Source organism: Dromaius novaehollandiae, chromosome 7 (assembly GCF_036370855.1).
Source record: "Dromaius novaehollandiae isolate bDroNov1 chromosome 7, bDroNov1.hap1, whole genome shotgun sequence".
NCBI classification, from domain to species: domain Eukaryota; kingdom Metazoa; phylum Chordata; class Aves; order Casuariiformes; family Dromaiidae; genus Dromaius; species Dromaius novaehollandiae.
Genome location: NC_088104.1, coordinates 22,448,536 through 22,465,413, shown reverse-complemented (window position 1 = coordinate 22,465,413; position 16,878 = coordinate 22,448,536). Strand labels below are relative to the sequence as shown.

General features: G+C 39.4%; 1 protein-coding gene across 8 annotated transcripts in view; it reads right to left on the bottom strand.

Moving 5' to 3' along the window:
• The window catches only part of B3GALT1 (beta-1,3-galactosyltransferase 1), a 206,224-nt gene that overhangs the window by 13,191 nt on the left and 176,155 nt on the right, over positions 1-16,878 (bottom strand). Inside the window, exons 4-6 of one of the 8 annotated variants that reach the window (XR_010389971.1) lie at positions 14,422-14,707; positions 11,061-11,198; positions 2,208-2,455 (exon numbers count right to left, since the gene is read on the bottom strand). The exons of 2 other annotated variants lie outside the window; for them this stretch is intronic. The gene's annotated coding sequence lies outside the window, so the exon portion shown is untranslated. 5 more of the 8 variants (XR_010389972.1, XM_064514880.1, XM_064514881.1 and 2 more) reach the window with 5 other exon arrangements.

Sequence of the window (16,878 nt, the reverse complement as noted above, 5' to 3'; positions counted from 1 at the left end):
AAGGACCCTCCTACTACACTATACTTGCACATTCAGAGAACGTGTATTCAGCACAAGAAGCCATATCTCTTGTGGCAGGGATTTAAAAATGGGCTCATAGTAATTGAAGACTTTTGATGAATCAAATAATGGACTGCTTATATTTTGATTTGCATTTTTGCGCTTTAGTAAATGGGTAAATATATATCCATGTAAATTCGTTCTCACTCTTCCAGGTTATTTCAAAAATGCAGCAAATTGCTCCCTCAAATGAGAGAGAGGTTTGAAGATAGTGCTTGGAATCATAGCGAGTCACTGCCTCCATAGCCGAACTGTACACCCATTCCGGTAATCACCTGTGCCTACACAGTCCACCCTCTTCCCCCAAAGAATGGTTCTTTAATCTTCCATTTTTATTTCCTTTACAAAAAAAATTGTCCATTATCTATTAGTCTCAGTGAAAGAAACTTAAATGTCTCTGGAAAAAGTAGCTAGGTAACAACTTTCTCATTTGTGATCAGATCAGAGTTTAACTGGAGCCATATGAGAGTTGCTGTAGACAAAAATCGAGGAAGTGTTTCACAGACTGCTGTTGATGAATAGTTAGAATTTCTCATTAATAACTTTATCTCCCAGACAGGCAGAATATGGCCGATAATCTCAAGCACCTAATCAGGCTGCTGGAAGAACTGCATTCTGGTAAAGAGCAAGTCTGAATTCCTGTTTTGACTTATTTTATCACTTGTGTCATTAGAGATGTCCTTCATGTGTACCTTTAAAGTTTTCACTAGGGAGCATAAAGAGCATAAATTTAAAATCCTGAAGAACAGTGCGAGTAGTCAGGAATACTAGGTCTGATTTCTTATACCTTTTGTCTGTGAGTCTTCCCAATTAGGGGTGTTTGCAGTGACTGATAACTGGGAAAACAGTTAAGTGAACTTCCTCCTGATGTGTGTGCCTGTGCCTTTGCCTTTCTTTCCCTAATAGTAGCAGGGAAAGAATGGGCCCATTTCTGTGGGCTCATTATGTTGCTGGCACATTTTGCTTTCTCCTTTCTTATGGTGATTACAGAAGCGTAACCAATGCAATTGCTGCTTCTCAGAGTAATTGGAGACTCTCCAGTTGGCTTCTCCACCTGTAATTGTGTGGTCCCCAGTGGGCTGATGTAGGTGTAAATGTAGACTCATTGTCTGTACTGAAGGATTTCTCAAAACTTATGCAAAATAGTGTTATATAAGGATGCCTAAAGCTTACACAGGCTTGAAAAGCAGGCAAAGCAGCCTTCCTCCTCCCAGCTTGATTCTTACCTAGCCTGTATTGTGCTGTGTGTGGAGCGTGCGATTACACCGCTGCTTCGGAGAGGAGAGGATTATGCAGTAACTTGCGCGTAGCATTGCTTAGTGCTGTCTGGCATTCTGCTTTGGTGTGTTACGTTGGTAACACTGATGATACAGAAGATGGCTGGCTGTGTTGATTCCGATGCAGTCTCCACAGACCAAATTCTCTTACCACCCACTTTACTTTGAGATATGTTGGTTTCTGCTTAGATATGAAAATAATGCACAACTGATGGAAATTAACTCTGTGAAGCAATAAACAGTATGTATGTTCTGTCCCTGTGCCTGAGGGGAAGCATGTTATGCCTTAGTTATCCATGAATTCAAGGCCAATCCTTAAGGGGAGAGAGGGTACAAAAATACACAGTGTAAAAATATAGATTGCTGCTCTTTGCTCTCCGTCTGTGGATCTTCAAGAGCTTTATAAACCCAAGTTCACTGAGCAGCTGTAGACCCCAAGGAGGCAGGTAATACACTAATAAAATCTGCCAACCGATACGCATCAGGGTCCAAATCTTAATACAGATCTCTGGGTTGTAAAAATTAAACAGAATGCTTTCACAGAGACATTCTTCTGGGAAACTCTTTTTCTTATAGAGGCAACCTAAGATCAAACCTTCCTTTTGAGCATTTGCTAAACTTCAGGGGTGCTAAGTCTGTGAGCAGGATCAGAAGAGATTGCTATATAAATAATATGAACTCGACCTTCTCAGGAGGACGATGTTTGGCTCGTAGCGCGGCTGGAAACGATGGGGATTCTCCTGAGCACGTTGGAACTTTGTGCACATCTCCCTCAACATCCTAAAGCCTTCTGTCTCTGCGGGTGGTCTCCTTTCAGTATTATTTTAATCCGAGAGATTTCTTGAACAAAAGAGATGTTAAAGCACTCCGTAATCTGTAATTCTATTTATTTCACATCTATTCTGATATCAAAGGCAGCATGAAGCAACAGTGATATGAAATGCAGTAAAGCAGCTGTTGGGCCAACCTGGTACGGGATGCCACAGGCCATGGGAGAAACAGAGCTTTGCTGTGGGACCGTGTGCTTCACGTGGGGGTCCATTAGGTGACACAGCCAGTGCTTCCTTTGGCGCTTTCTGTCTAGCAGGGAGGAAGATGCATTCTGACTCACTCTCCTCCTGAAAAAAAGCCCAGGAACATGAGGATTGATGCAAATGTCCGGAACACTTTGCCCTGCTGCTCAGGAGAAAAGATTGCTTTCCTGCTGCTCACCGGGGTAAGAGCTGCTGGAGGGGCAGGGCCTTCAGCTCCCAGCAGAAGGGGACGTCTGACTAAATCAGGCTGGGTCTGGAAATCCTGCGTGGGGTATTCCGCCCACTGAAACCTCCCCGTACTGAGTGGCTCGAGGTGAGGGGGAAAACAAGCAACCTGAATATGCAAAATTTCACATTGTTCTCTAAAAGCCTTTCTTGCTACCAGTGCAGTAAAGTGCGATGCTCCAAAGGGACATAAAGGATTTCTTGATGGTTTCTTTCAACTGTGTGGTAAAAACATCACTAAGAGCTGCCCCATACTTTTTAAAAAGGATTTCAATTTTTTATTTTTCTTTCACGCTCCAAGAAAAAGCTGTCTCTTTCTTTGTCCCTTTCTTTGAACAAATTAATTTGCCAGCCTATATAGCTTAGTGTGCACATACTTTGTGAAAATGCTGCCATCTGCCATTTAGTTTCCTTTCTAAGCTGTAATGTTAGGTATATATTTCAGGGAAAAGGAAGCCAAGAAAAAAGGTGGTTGAGTTTATTTTCTCTTTTTGTAAACAACAGTGGGAATAATTCCAAAGTCAGGCAGCAAGGCTCACTTAAACACCAACTGCAGATCACCTTTTCAATAAGGCATTAATTCATTCTGGGAAAAACGTGCACAAAGTAGGGAAAAGAATTCCTTTCCGGTTCTTCCCTCTGTACACTGACTGGATCAATTCAACTCCAACATGGGAAATTCCTAAGATTATTTTTCTGAGATTATTTTTTACTCGTCCTAATCTATGTTCCTGCTCATCTTCCTTCCCTCTCTATCCCTTGCCACGTGCATGTCATGCAGAAGAGGGATTTTATTTGTTCATTCACTTTTTCCTTGAAGGGAAAATCCTGGGTCTTTGCTTACTAAACTGACTGACGGTGATAGCCTAACAAGCCTTCTATTGTTTATTTATACATTATTGTTTATTTATAGATTGTGTTGTATTGACATGAGCCAGGTTTTATTCCCTGGATAGCTGCATTAACTTTATGTCGTGATTTCAATATTCAGCCTATGGAGACAGGGAACAAAATAATTACTTGTATTGCTTAGTTTATTAAGTGGGTGTATTAAGAGAGGAAACTGCGTAGTCTTGCCATCCCAGCACACCCTAGGCAGAAGCATGGTTGGTTCCTGCTATTCCTATGAGAGCAGAGTGAGGTCAAGCACTATATTTCTTTGTGGTCTTCTGAAAGGCTGGTTAGGAAGAACAAAAAATATTTCCGTAGGTGGCAATTAACGCATATTACAATATAGATAGCCGCATGAGGTTGGCTGTAATTCCTAGCTTTTTTTTTTTTTTTTTTTTTTTTGGGGGGGGGGGGGCGGCTATTATTTTTAATCAGACCAGTTCCGCGAGCAGCGTTGCACCCCCACCAAAGCTCACCCCGCAGCCACGCCAAAGCTTGGCTCGGCACAAGCGGCCGGGACAGAGCCCTTTCCTGGGCCACAGGGGTGCCCCAAGTGATCGTCCCCCCACTGACGACTCCCCTTTTGCCCTCTTTGCCTAAAGTTTATAGCTACAGCCATGGGGTTTCTTTCCACCACACTAAGACCAAACAAATAACTCCTCTCTTTTCCTCTTCCATCAATTGCAAACAAGTGACTGTTTGCCTTTTGCCTAGTAAATATTTCAATTCCACTGGTTATGAGAATATTTTGGAAACTGATTCAAGTATTTCTGTGAATTAAAAAAAGGGAGAATGAAAGAACTCACCCATTTTCTCCTTTTTTAATTTGTTTTCACAGCACCTAACAATTCTTTGTGTCCTTTGACTTGGCTGAGATCACACTAGAACGGAAACTGGAAACCTAAGTGGATATTGATAGTACCCGTGTTCATGCATACAGCGGTTTTCCAGGGCACGAATGGAAGGTGTTTGAGAATGTGCTGCTATTCAAAAGATAGGTGTGATTTTCTGATTTTGACGTAAAATGAAAGCACCGTAAGGGACTGTTTCATTGTCACGAGCTTCTGAATCAGCCACAGGTCCTTTTTAGAAGCAAAAGGCAGCTCTTGGCTCAGGTAGACTGCTCTCCCACATGTGCCTTTGCCGAAGCAGAATGGGCACGTCAGGGTTTTATTGCTGTTGTTTTTTTCTCCAGATGGTGTAACAAGGGATAGACTGCACGTAGCTTGCCAAGGGTTATATAATATTTGGGCAAAATGTAATCCCGGGGTACAGTTTTGAAGGTAGCATATCAATCACCTAATCATCAGATCCTAGCATTTCTGTATATAGGGTCGAACCTCTGTCTTCAGGCCAAACCTATTAACAAGCTTCATCCAAATGTTTTGAGTGGTGAAATTTGGTATATTTTCACTCTAAATGTTGGTTAAGGTGTCCACTACTAGGATGGTCAGAGCCAATGTGCAGCTGATACCTTTTTCTTCTGTACCTCAAAGCTGAGTTACTCAATTCCTGTAAGATTCTATTAGCTCCACTAAAAACAGTAGTGCTTTGAGTTTACCTGTGATTCTTCTCTCTTTAGTACATCCAAAGTTAAACTGAGAAGAAGTATTTGGGCGTTACAAATGACATACTTCCGTTGTTGTGATTTAGTTGTCATTCATCTGGCTTTTGAAACTAAACACTTTGTGTTTGCGATTTCCCAGGAGTCTTTTAAAAATAACCTTTAGCTTCTATAATGAAATATGTAAAAAGTTGTAATAAAAATGAGATGGGATAGATCACTACATCTTCCAGTGGAAGAATAAGTAGTTTTTCACTGGATTGATAGCTGAGTCTTGTTCCTGCTGACACAAAGACTTTGGTTTTGTTTTTTGTTTTTTCTTAGATGTCTTTAAACTAAACCTGATGTGAACTGCATATTCACTAAGTAAAAAAATGTCAGAGTGATCTGCCTTCTGGTTCTTGGGTTTCTGAGAACGACTGAATGTGTTTGGGAGCAAAGTTCCACCTTGTGAATGCCATATACACGTGCCACTATAATCTAGAAAGCTTCAAATAAGTAGAGATCCAGAGATGAAAGCACTTGAGGGAAGTCAGTGGGTCTAAGTCATCTTTCAGCTTCAGCTTGTTTGTTTGTCATAATCCTTTTTAGTTGTATCGACTATGTTCATTCTCAAAGCCAGAAAATATGGTGAATTAAAGTTAGTGCACTGACATTTATGACCTTAAAAGCAATTTTAGTATGGTGAAATGCTGACTTTTTAATTAGCTATTACCAATATTTGCTGCCATGTAGAAGGACAGACCAGTATATTCAGTATTGTATAATAATTTTTATGTATTTCAAAATGACAGCGTGTATGAAAAGTACTTTTAAGAAAGTTGCTTTGCCATGAGCTATAGAAAAAAATCAAAAATCCTCCTGACACATTAAATGAGAGAGGCTTACTAACTTAGGATGTCTGGAAGGAGCGTAGATGGGATTTGCAGCATCTTGGTGATAAGACAACAGAAAACTCAATCTACAGGCATTCTTTAGGTAACCTATATTATGGTATTAGGTCCACCAGAAGGATTTTCAGCCTCAAACAATACCAGATTATTATCGTGGCTGGCAGAAAACAATGTGTAAATTATAGCTATGTCTGGCACATATGGAAGAAAAGCCATCAGATGGTATCATATATGAAAAATGGTTTCTCGGTTGCCTTGGTCAAGTAACGAAAAGTCTAGACATATCATCTTTTAATCTGAGGAATGATGAGACCAACCGTGACAAGAACAAAACTGCAAGGTTCTAAAAGGAGATATATTGAATTGCGAGCTCGGTCATTTGTCAGCCACCCCAGTAGATAGAATAAAATAGAAGGAAGACAAAAAAGGTTCCTTTAGATTACATTGCCAGAGATTGCAGTGTAAGCTGACGTATTCTTGGGGCATCTTCATGGAAAACCGGTGCACAAAACAGGTGCTGAACCAATGGAATTGTCTCTATTAGCTTGTGTCCCGACTGCTGGGTAAAGCTATTGGGCACTTGCGCTCACTGCTCAACTTTGAATTGTTTGCCAGACGATGGTACAGCTTGAGTGGGAGGGAAGGAGGCTGCTTCCTGTGCCCCCACAGTATATTCTTGCTACTGAGCCCCCCCCCCCCCCCCCCGGAAACGTCTGTGGCGAAGGGTGAGAACTGGACATAATAAAAACATCTGTACACTGTCTCTCCCCTTCTCCCTCCTATAAGCTGTATAGCCAAAGCCAAAAATGCCAGCACCACAGGGGCAGCGTGACTCGGGGTGAAGACAGGCTGATGGGAGACTGGAACTCTTAGTCCTCTTCACCTAATAAATCCCCCTTTACCCAGGGTGAAATGAAGGGGTGGATGGATGATCGGAGATTTGAGTATTGATCTTCTTTAAGACTCTGAAATCCTGTGCACAGCAGTTACTTTTGCAGTACTTTTAAAAAGTCACTTAGCTGTAACTTTACCTGATACATGCAGAAAGGGAATATGTCAGGGCATTTCAATTCTACTTTTCTACTCTGTATTTGGCAGCTGATCTTGAGTGCTCACAGAGCCCATTAAGCTCATTTTGTTATAGCTTTTACTATTGACATTTGAGATTAAATGCTGGGGAATGAAAGAAAAATCTTCAAGGCACTATGACTTTTTGTTTCAGTGCAGCTTTGTCAGGCTGTAACAACTTGCTACAGTCTGTTATTTCAGTCTTTGCTTTTTACTAAGGAAAAATACCCCCAATTAGCACAACTACTATCCCTTTGTGATAAGGTTTTTTTAAAATAAAATTTGGCAATGCAAATACAATTGAACTTAATGGGAGCTGTGAATGCTCAGCACTATCTTGATCAGGTCCTGTTTGCAGTTCTCATGTATCTCCTCTCACCTGATAAGCTACACTCCAGGATAACAGCTTTATGAAAGCCATGGTGAGTCTTGGCTCTACTACTCTTGGTCCAGTTTGGCTCCACAGTGCAGAGTCTTACAGAACTGAGAAGAAATTGAGTGTGTTAAGGATGATAGTGTGGAGTTAGTGTTGATCTTTAATCTCAATAGCTAGTCAATTTAAGACATATTTCATCACACTACAGTAAAGGCTTGTGGGGTTTTGTTTTGTTTTGTTTGTTTTTGATAAATGGTATTCTCACCCACCCCTTCTTTGTTCAGTCTGAAAAAGACTGAGGCCAGAGACCTGGGATGCTTTAGAGGCTGGCCTCAGAGCACCTCTTGGACTGCCCAGCGCAAAGCCAGAACTGCTGATGAGAACAAGCCCCTTAGCAGAGGAGGGCTGCTTCTGAGCCATAGCCTAGGTGTTTTCCATGTTGTCTTGGCCCTGGGGCAGCATCCCAGCAGCTCTGTGTCTAGGCCAGGGAATCTAGTTTGCAACTTTCTGTTGAAAATCCAAGAGAGCCCATGCAACGTTTGTACTGAGTTTGGTAGCTTTTGGCAAACTAGAAATGTATCACATGGATTATTTTTCAATATTTTCAAGAAGCAGAGATAAGTTAAAAACCCAGTTAACTCTACTTTTAACTCCATACAGATAGAAAATTAGAAAATAACCAAGATTTTGTAAATCACCACCATATTGTTGCTTCAGAATAACTGAGACACCATCTAATATTACTGAAACACTTAGTGCATCCTAGAGTTGTCTTTTAATACTTGGAACTTTCTCTGCAATGATGATCGGAACGGACAGAGCTAAAGTAATTTACAAGTGCTGTGGATTTAGTGAAGACTTCAGAGTGACTTGCATGTTCAGTATTTTTATAAGCAGAGCTGATGGGAAAATTTTTGTCAAAACTATTCTGGAGAAGACAGGTATCATTTAATTTTGTTTCTTAAATCTGTTGCTGTTTGTCAGACACTTTTGCAAACTTGATCAAACAAAACATTTGCAGAAAGCAGCTTCTTTCTATCATCATCATCACCAGCACTACCACTTTTTTAATTGGACTTTGATGCTCTCATTCCAGAATAAACAACACCTTTTACTGTTACCTGCTGTGTAGTAGACCCCTGCAGTTTGCATTTGATTCACAGAATATGTCAGACTGAAGATACTGGAGAATACCATACCTGGCATGAACCACCTATGAACTAAAGCAACACAATTAACAGCATGAGTGAACCAAGTATGTGAAATGTGTTGCTTGTAGCTGGTTTGTTGTAAAGCAGAAAGCAAGAGTATGAAATAACAAGAGTGGCCATAAAATCAACCCTTTAATGATAGGACCAAATATTTTGAACATCTGATACTTGAAAGCAAAAGCAGAACCAGCCTGCATGCTCTCTAAATGTGTAGATCATCAAATATTCAGGAGCTTTGTGGAGAAGATCGATCAACTCATTTCAGTTGTATCATTGCAATTCTTCTCCTCTCTGCCCTTTCCCATCATAACCTGTCCATTAGTTCAAATAGGTCAGGTAAACCCCATTCTGCACTGGTATCTTTAATGCTTTCCATATCCTTAGGGTGATCGCGTACATGATTTCATCTCAAGAGGAATGAAGTATTTAAATAATTATGGGGGCAGTTTTAGCACAGTAATTGTGCCAGGATTTCAGAAGTCATTAATGATTCTAGGTGCTACATATTTAGGGTAGCATAGGTGTAAATGCAGGTAGCATTATGTTTTGGCATGTTTCCATGATATCAAATCTTCCCGTTCTGTATCTCACTTCAGAAGAGGTAATCACATATACATGTAGACAAACCTCTTCAGTGGTTTCTGTGGTCTGGGGAAAACCTAAACTTTCAAGGGTGATGAGTGGTAGAAGAGGTACTCTGTGAGATGTTTACATTATTTGTGCTTGTAGGCAACCTAATAATACACTTTCTGCTCTCCTGCTTGATGGAAGCTTTTTCTTGATGGCCACTGGGTATTAAGCAATTTAATGACCTGATGAGCAAGGTGCTGGCAGAAAGGACTCTTGGCTAGCTAAAATAGAGTATGCAGCTCTTCTGTTTAAATGGGGCACTTAAGTACGTGCATCACGTTTGTGAGCAGTTCTTCGCTTTACAGTGGATGCCTGATGACGTCATCTGAGGCTTTGTTCTTCTGCCCCTCACAGATGCACCTTTTCATACTGAGTGTTAGGGCAAAGGCTTTGTCTGAGTGGTTTGCCACTCTATGGCTGTTTGTATCCTGGTGCATAGGAGTAAGCTTCAGGGAACGAAAGTAGACCAGGTGTCTAGTTCCTGAAGTTTGCTAGGGGGATCCACACCTCGTACGCAACTTGGAGTGTGCAGGGCTTAATCAGTGTGGGCTAATGAAAGAATTTATGGCCAAGATCGTGGCTATCTTTAATGCTGGTAATGAATACTCTTGCTTGTGTGAGGGTTGCTGCAGTTCGTCTGGACCTCCCAGTGCTAACAGTATTTGCACAACCAATGTTGTCAGAGGTTAGTTGAGGAGAGATCGATCGTTCCTTTGGCTGCTAGTGTTTCTCACTCTGCTCTAAGATCTTCTATGTATATGGATACAGTTTCCAGTTAAAGATTTGACATTTGAATCTGTAAATGGGTTGAGTCTCAAGCTTCTGTTGTGCTGCTGGCATGCTATCACCTCTGTTTCTTCTCTCCTGGGATGGGTCTCTTCATTTTTGTAAGCTTTACCTCGCTTGGTCTCTTATTAAAGGGTACTCAGAATGGTATCAGATACTTCTGAAATGGCTGCACAGTATGTTTCTGATGTGTCTTCATGCATGTTACGATATTAGTTGTATTTTTAAAGTGTATAGTTTGAATAGAGCCTAGTCTGCTGTGTTAGATACAGTCCTAAGAAATGCAGCTTTCTAGTATGACCATTCATTGTATTACCTCATGGAGGGCTAGTTAACTACTGAACACTGCAGCTTCATTGCCAGGGCATAGAGCAGCAGCTCATCAGCAGCAACGGCAAGGCCGTAGACCGCAAATGTGAGAAATCTAGTATGTCTCCTGTGGAAAGGTTAATTTCCTGAAATCATCTGAAAGTCCTGCTCATGCCTGGCTTTCTCTCTCCTGTGCTCGTAATTGGCCTGAGCAGTGCATGCCTGCTTATATCTCACAACATACAATGCTTTATTTCTCTGCTAAAGGTTATTCTGTTTAACTGATTAATTGTTTAAGGCTGACAGACTAAATTTAGCAGCAGCAGCTCTTGGATTTTGAGAAGACGCAGCACGTTGACTTTGTAAATGCAACATCTAGCTTTTCCTATTTTAACATATGATCCATTCAAAGGGATGGTCAGGCTGCTGGAATTTTAAATACCAGATGGGGATTTTATGTACCTGTATATATTATATATATTATATTATATATTATGTATTAATATATGTATTATATATATTATATATATATTATATACCCTGTATACTGTATCATATCTAGTAAATGTTGTAAGAAGCAGTGGCTAAGTTGAAGAGGACCTGCACTTTTCAAATCACAGATGATTGTGCATTCTTTCTCATTGCTGCTTTTAAAATTCTTATTATCACCTGTGTCCTTTCACTAGCCTACGCCTAGGTGTCCAGTATGGCTAGTTACCACTCCTGTAATACTTACTATAGGAGCAAAATGCTGTTTTCTTGTTTTGTTGGCACCATGTTAGGAGTCAAACTTCACAACAAGTTGTGGGAAGGACTTGGGTTGTGCATAGCTCAAGATTTTCGTGCTCTTGACCATTTAATATGAACACCATTGCTGTCAAAATAAATAAGACCTTTAGACTCTTTCATCTGCATTAAAAAAGCAAACAAAACAAAAAATAAGCAGACCACAAGCACACAGCCAAACAAAATAATTTTTAAAATCCTGGTAATGGACTTGTGATGCTCTCACATACCAGTCTGTTCTGTCTAGCATTTTGTAGTCTGCTGTGCTTTACACGCAGCACAGAAATCAATCTAGAGTAGTCAAGACAAAGTCACTCTCAGATTCTTCTAAATGACAACTAAGCTACAGCAGCTGCTGCTGCATCAAAAGAACTGCCTCTTTTATATCTACTGATACGCAGAGTCTGCAGTGGGAGGAGAAATAATGCATTTATGATGAAATATTTCTTACAGATAATGCTGGTAATGGGGAAGTTGACATATATGTAAAATTAAACACTTAGGATCTAAGGTAACATCTTACTAGATGCTTGTAATAGCTGTTGGCCAATGCAGCTTTCTTATTTTCAGCCTTTAGCTAAAGATCTGCATCTCCTTTAATGAGGATATTCTTTAATGCGATGGGAAGATTAATGATCAGAATTTAGATATGTATGGAACCCCAAAAGCCGTATTAATGTAGACATGAATCGGTCCTAGAGGCCATGTAATTTCTGATATGTAGGAACAGGAAAAGTGAAAGCAATACTTGCTTCCACAGTCAGTCAGTCACCCCTATCTATGCATTTAAGGGAAAATCTGTAACTCCCAAACTGAAAATGCTGTTGCTTTAAAAACCAGAATGCACATTACAGAAACTTCAAAATACGTCCTAGCTTCCTTAAATGAAAGATTTTCATTTAGAAACACAGGTATAACGAGGTTTTCTCTTAAACAATAACAGACCCAACACTACAAGAATGGCGAAGCTGAAAAATGCATACTTGTAAACTGTGGAGGTTAGTGTAATAATCCATAGTAAAAAGAAATCAATAAAAAATAGCATGTTATAGAACTGGGAAGTACTGATAAATAATCAGCAGGTGCAAAAGGAGTACAAAGGAATGTGAGTATAACACAGGATCCATTTTTTTTTTAAGGAATTGATGTGCTTTTCCTTATTTCCTTTTTTTCTTATTGTAGTTTTGCCAGCCAACATTTTTGGATATAGATAGTTCCTTTTTTTTTTTCCGTTTAGGAAACTAAAGCATTTTTAATGGAATAAAAACACCCTTCTTCTCTCTTAGAAAACAAAAAGCATCCTTTAATTTTTAAAATGAAATTTTTTAAAGCTTTGAAATATTTGCTTGAATAGATCTTATTTTTGATTTCTTATCATGATTAGAAATGTAAGCACTGAATAGCTGGAGTGGGAGCGCCTGTTCATTTGATATTTACAGCCTGCTATTGCAGTCTCAGAAATTAAGATGCTTATCTGAACTCCAAACCTTTTAAATACGTGCTTTTGTCTTCTAATATGTAAGAAACTTTCTTTGAAAATACCAGATCACATAAACTGCACAATTAGCACTTAAGTCTCTGTATAATGAACAGTAATCTAGGAGAATTGTCTGACAGTAATCCCTGTTCCTCATGATAAATCTTCTGCCTAGCCATTAAGTTATTATAGTATTGTAGAGTTAAGCAATTAAAATAAAAATGAAACTCACACTATCTGACGTTTTCAAATTGTTTTGATGGACAATGTGACAATGGGCAATATGAAAACAAGAACAGTGAAAGAGGAATTTTATTCTCCTCCCGTTTCAATGACCTTCACCTTTATTTCTCCGTATTCTGCTCAAATATGAAAAGATCCAACGTGATAAAGGATGACAGGAAGCACGTCTGACAAAACTGTCTCTTAAGTCTTGTTGAATAAAATGTTCACTAAAAATGCTTCGTAGCGTCAGCAGTTTAACATTAAAAGCGTAATGGCTTTAAAGCCAGCCTAAACACTTTTCAGACAACAGACAGCTCCAGATTTTAAAATTAAGATTTGAGATAAAGCTACAGCTGAAGTTATCAAAGGAAACGTACCCAGCGGTTGCCTAATGCACGCTCTCGTGACAATGCTATTTGTCTCTCACAAAATCACCTGCATCAGTGATCTGACAGCGATGGTGCTGGCACGCGTTACGTGAAGTGGAAGGTCTTATCCCACTGTCAGTCACACAGCCCCGCTTCTTGCCCTTCTGCTTTATACAAAAAGTTCCCCTTTCCGATTTCTTTAGAGTTGTTGGAGGGACCTGTTTGTGCCTTGAAGTAACAGTGGTTTCCAATCAGTTAATAAAAAACAAAACAGCAAAATGGCCTGTAAAAGCTGTTTTGTTTGTTTGTTTTCAGCAATAACCATGCTAAATACCAAAAATATTGAAAACTTGTATTTTAGTTGAGCTACTCTGAGTAAAGTTCTCAAAACTACACATGTGTGGTGAAGCCTAATGTAACAGTATAAAATGGCAGGCAATTATTTGGACATACCTGCTTCCTAAATGGGATTTTGCACACCAGCCGTGTAAAGGTGTGAACTCAGTGCAAGCTGCAGTTGACTTTCATTGGGGAAGTAGCGCAGCGTGTTTGTACCCCAGTTGTATGCTGGGGTGTGTGTGTGTGTACATAGGATGCAAAGTCTCTTGCATGAGTTTAACAGCTTCTTCCAGCTTCCCAAGAGCCACAACCCCAGGGAACATTGGCTCCTTCACCCTCAGATGTCATCAGATGAGCCTTACTGTGCTCTTTACAGCTAGGGAATACAGAATCCTTTATCTGTGCTTTACATAATATGTTAGATTACTTCAGATTCCTATTCAAATTTTTCCAGTTTGAATAGGAGAATACATTGATTTTTATGCTCTATCCAGACACTTAAAATGCAGGGCTATTATATGGGCTCTTTGCCATTATTTATTGCTCAGGCGGCATCCTCAAACAAGAGGGATCAAGGTCACTGAAATGACAGCGTAGGTCTCCTCATCACTGTATTTGCTTTAGATTTTTCTTGGAAAAGTTACCTTTTGGGGAATCATTTTTCCTCTGTTTTTCAAAAAGTGGTATCAGCTAAACAAGGAAGCATGAATGTAGCTTTCAAAGATCTATGTTTAAGAATGCTAGATTGAGTTCAGTCATCTCACCAGGCAACACTGATCAAAAATGTCTGCTGTTTGGTTTATTGATAGCAGAGGTTCAAGACAAAATAAACAGAACATTGTTTAACTTCATAGGTATGGATTTAGATCTAAAACTATTTTAAAGCTTTTAAAGAAAAATACCTCATTTTGCTCTTCAAAGCTCTAGTGTCAGGTAATTATCCAAAAGTTGGCCTGTTTCTTATTCAGAGATGTTTTTGGTCTCGTTGCCCTTTTGCAGACACAGCTCCCATTGGTATCATCCTGAACTGTGCTTCTGTGGCTAGTACGAGTTTGAATGAGACACTGAGATTTCCAGGAGGCTCATTGTTACATGTTACACTTTGCTGTATCTTCCATTCCGCTCCTCTTTAATGTGGCAAACTTACTGCCCAGTTTTCTTTTGTTCCAGAAATCTATTCATGCTTTTCTAAGAGAACAAAAATAGAAAGGGAAAAAAGCTCTGTCTCAAAGGAAATGAATATTTGTATCTCGGGATCTTGAAAAAGTTCCTAGAAAAACTGCAATAGAATAAAACCTGAGATGTATTCTGGGTCGAGTGTGGTGTATAAATAATTTGACCATATCTGTTTTAAGCAAGTCTATTAATGAGAATGTAATTCATTTGACTTTTACATTGGTATAAAACAGCAGGCGAGTTAACTAGATGCTGGGTATATTTAAATTATAATTTATCCTGGCAGAAGATCATACCGTGAAATAATTTTTCCAGAGATCCCTCTCCCTGCCTTCTAACAACCTGCTGTTTCTTGCCACTGTCATCATCAGACGCTTCCTACAGGCAAAAATATACCAAATAAACCAGACATTAGGCAAGATATAGGTGCAAGGCCCTACAATAAATGCTTCCTGTCATGGCGAATCCTTGGCATGTAGACATATGCAACAAACTTCATCCAGTGAACCAGACATCCTTGAGATTTTTATCTGTAGATAAAATGAAACAACTGCTGTGCATTTTTTCATATATGTGAGAAAAGACAAAAAGCTGTAGTTAGGAGAATACAGCTCCATCTCTAACCTGTGTCCTCGTCCATAATTGGAAGATGAGCCTGGGAAACAAAATCCTTAACTGCTCTTGGATACAGATCATGTATTCAATAGGTATTGTTTTTTATGGCACATTACAGTTTTCCCCGTCAGAAACCTTCAGTGTTCCAAGGACAATACTGAATTGGTTTAGCTGTCTAGCTTATTCCACAGGAGCTAATCAGCTCCCTCCTTGCTGAGGTTCCCTTCCTCTTTAAAGGTGCTTCTCATTTCAAATTTTATAAATGAGTAGCATAATTAATTTAAACATGGAGATTTATTTCCAAGCTGTCCTTAGCCTGAAGTCTGTGTTTCTTTTTCAGGCCTTGCTAGTATTGTATGCCTAAAACCATGTCTGTTCTTTTGTCTGCTCTATAATTTTGTCTGACAAAAAATATTACCTCTCCCTGCAAATTGAGGCTTACTTAGAAAATTCTTTAATGAATTCCCATTATCCTTCTTACCTTACATATTTCTCTAGTTTTATGTATTTGCATTGCTTTGCTTTGTTTTTACTAGACTCTGGGCTCTTAAGTTCAGGGATGTAGCCTGATGTGATCGGATCTCATTTGACAAGATACTGGCAGGTAGCGCAGGGTGTAAGTAGTGGAAATAATTGTTCATAAATGCTTATTAATGCAAATATATCTCCAGCATGTACTTAGAGCATTTTATTTCAAGCTTTGGATTTTGAGCTAGAATTTCTCTTCTTTGTATTAGACCCTTGCTCATTCAGCCTGCGAATTTAAGCATTGAAAGTTTTGTTCCTCTCAAAGGGTCAAGGAAAGATGTGCTGCCAGCTAAAAGTCAAGCTGCTTGTTTTTAGTTGCTACTGGCTGCTAATTTGATGAACCTCCATATAGGACTAAAAATAGGACATTCATTTAAGCTTCCAGATGTCTTTGCCATATCTGAACAAAGTACTGGTATTTCCGTTTTCAGGTTTTAGTTTGGAAGCTCAAACTCGGAGTAGCTTGAAACAAACCATTATGAGTGCCCTATGAGGGTGGTTAAAGAGAAAAAGGCTTTACCCTTCACCAGAACATCAATGACAGACCACGTCATCTTCCACAGAAGAAATAATTTAAGATTAAGCACCTTGAAAACTAGGGTATTTCAATAAAAGTAAAATTGAGCTTTTCAGAGCACGCTATCCACTCACCTCATATAGCAAGCACATCACTCTTCTGGGGTGAAAATTCTATAATGGGAAATGTTTTGGGAGTGCTGTTGCCAACACAGTGCCATCTTCAAGTGCAAAGCACCATACACTTACTATAGGAGTTAGTCTATTAGGGACAGCTGTACAAATGATAAATCTGCACACAGATTGCTGGATAAAGTAGTACAAATACTATGCAGTAGCTGTGTTTTTTAAACCTTTTAATTTCATGAAATATGCTTCTCTAATGATGCTCATGTTACTACTGCAATAACAGATTACATCCAATCACTTAAGGATTTTAAAACTAGTCTGGACGAACATCAGAAAATGTAATTTGATCATGCGTTTACAGTCAGCGGTACTGAGGGAGCCAATAGGCATTTACC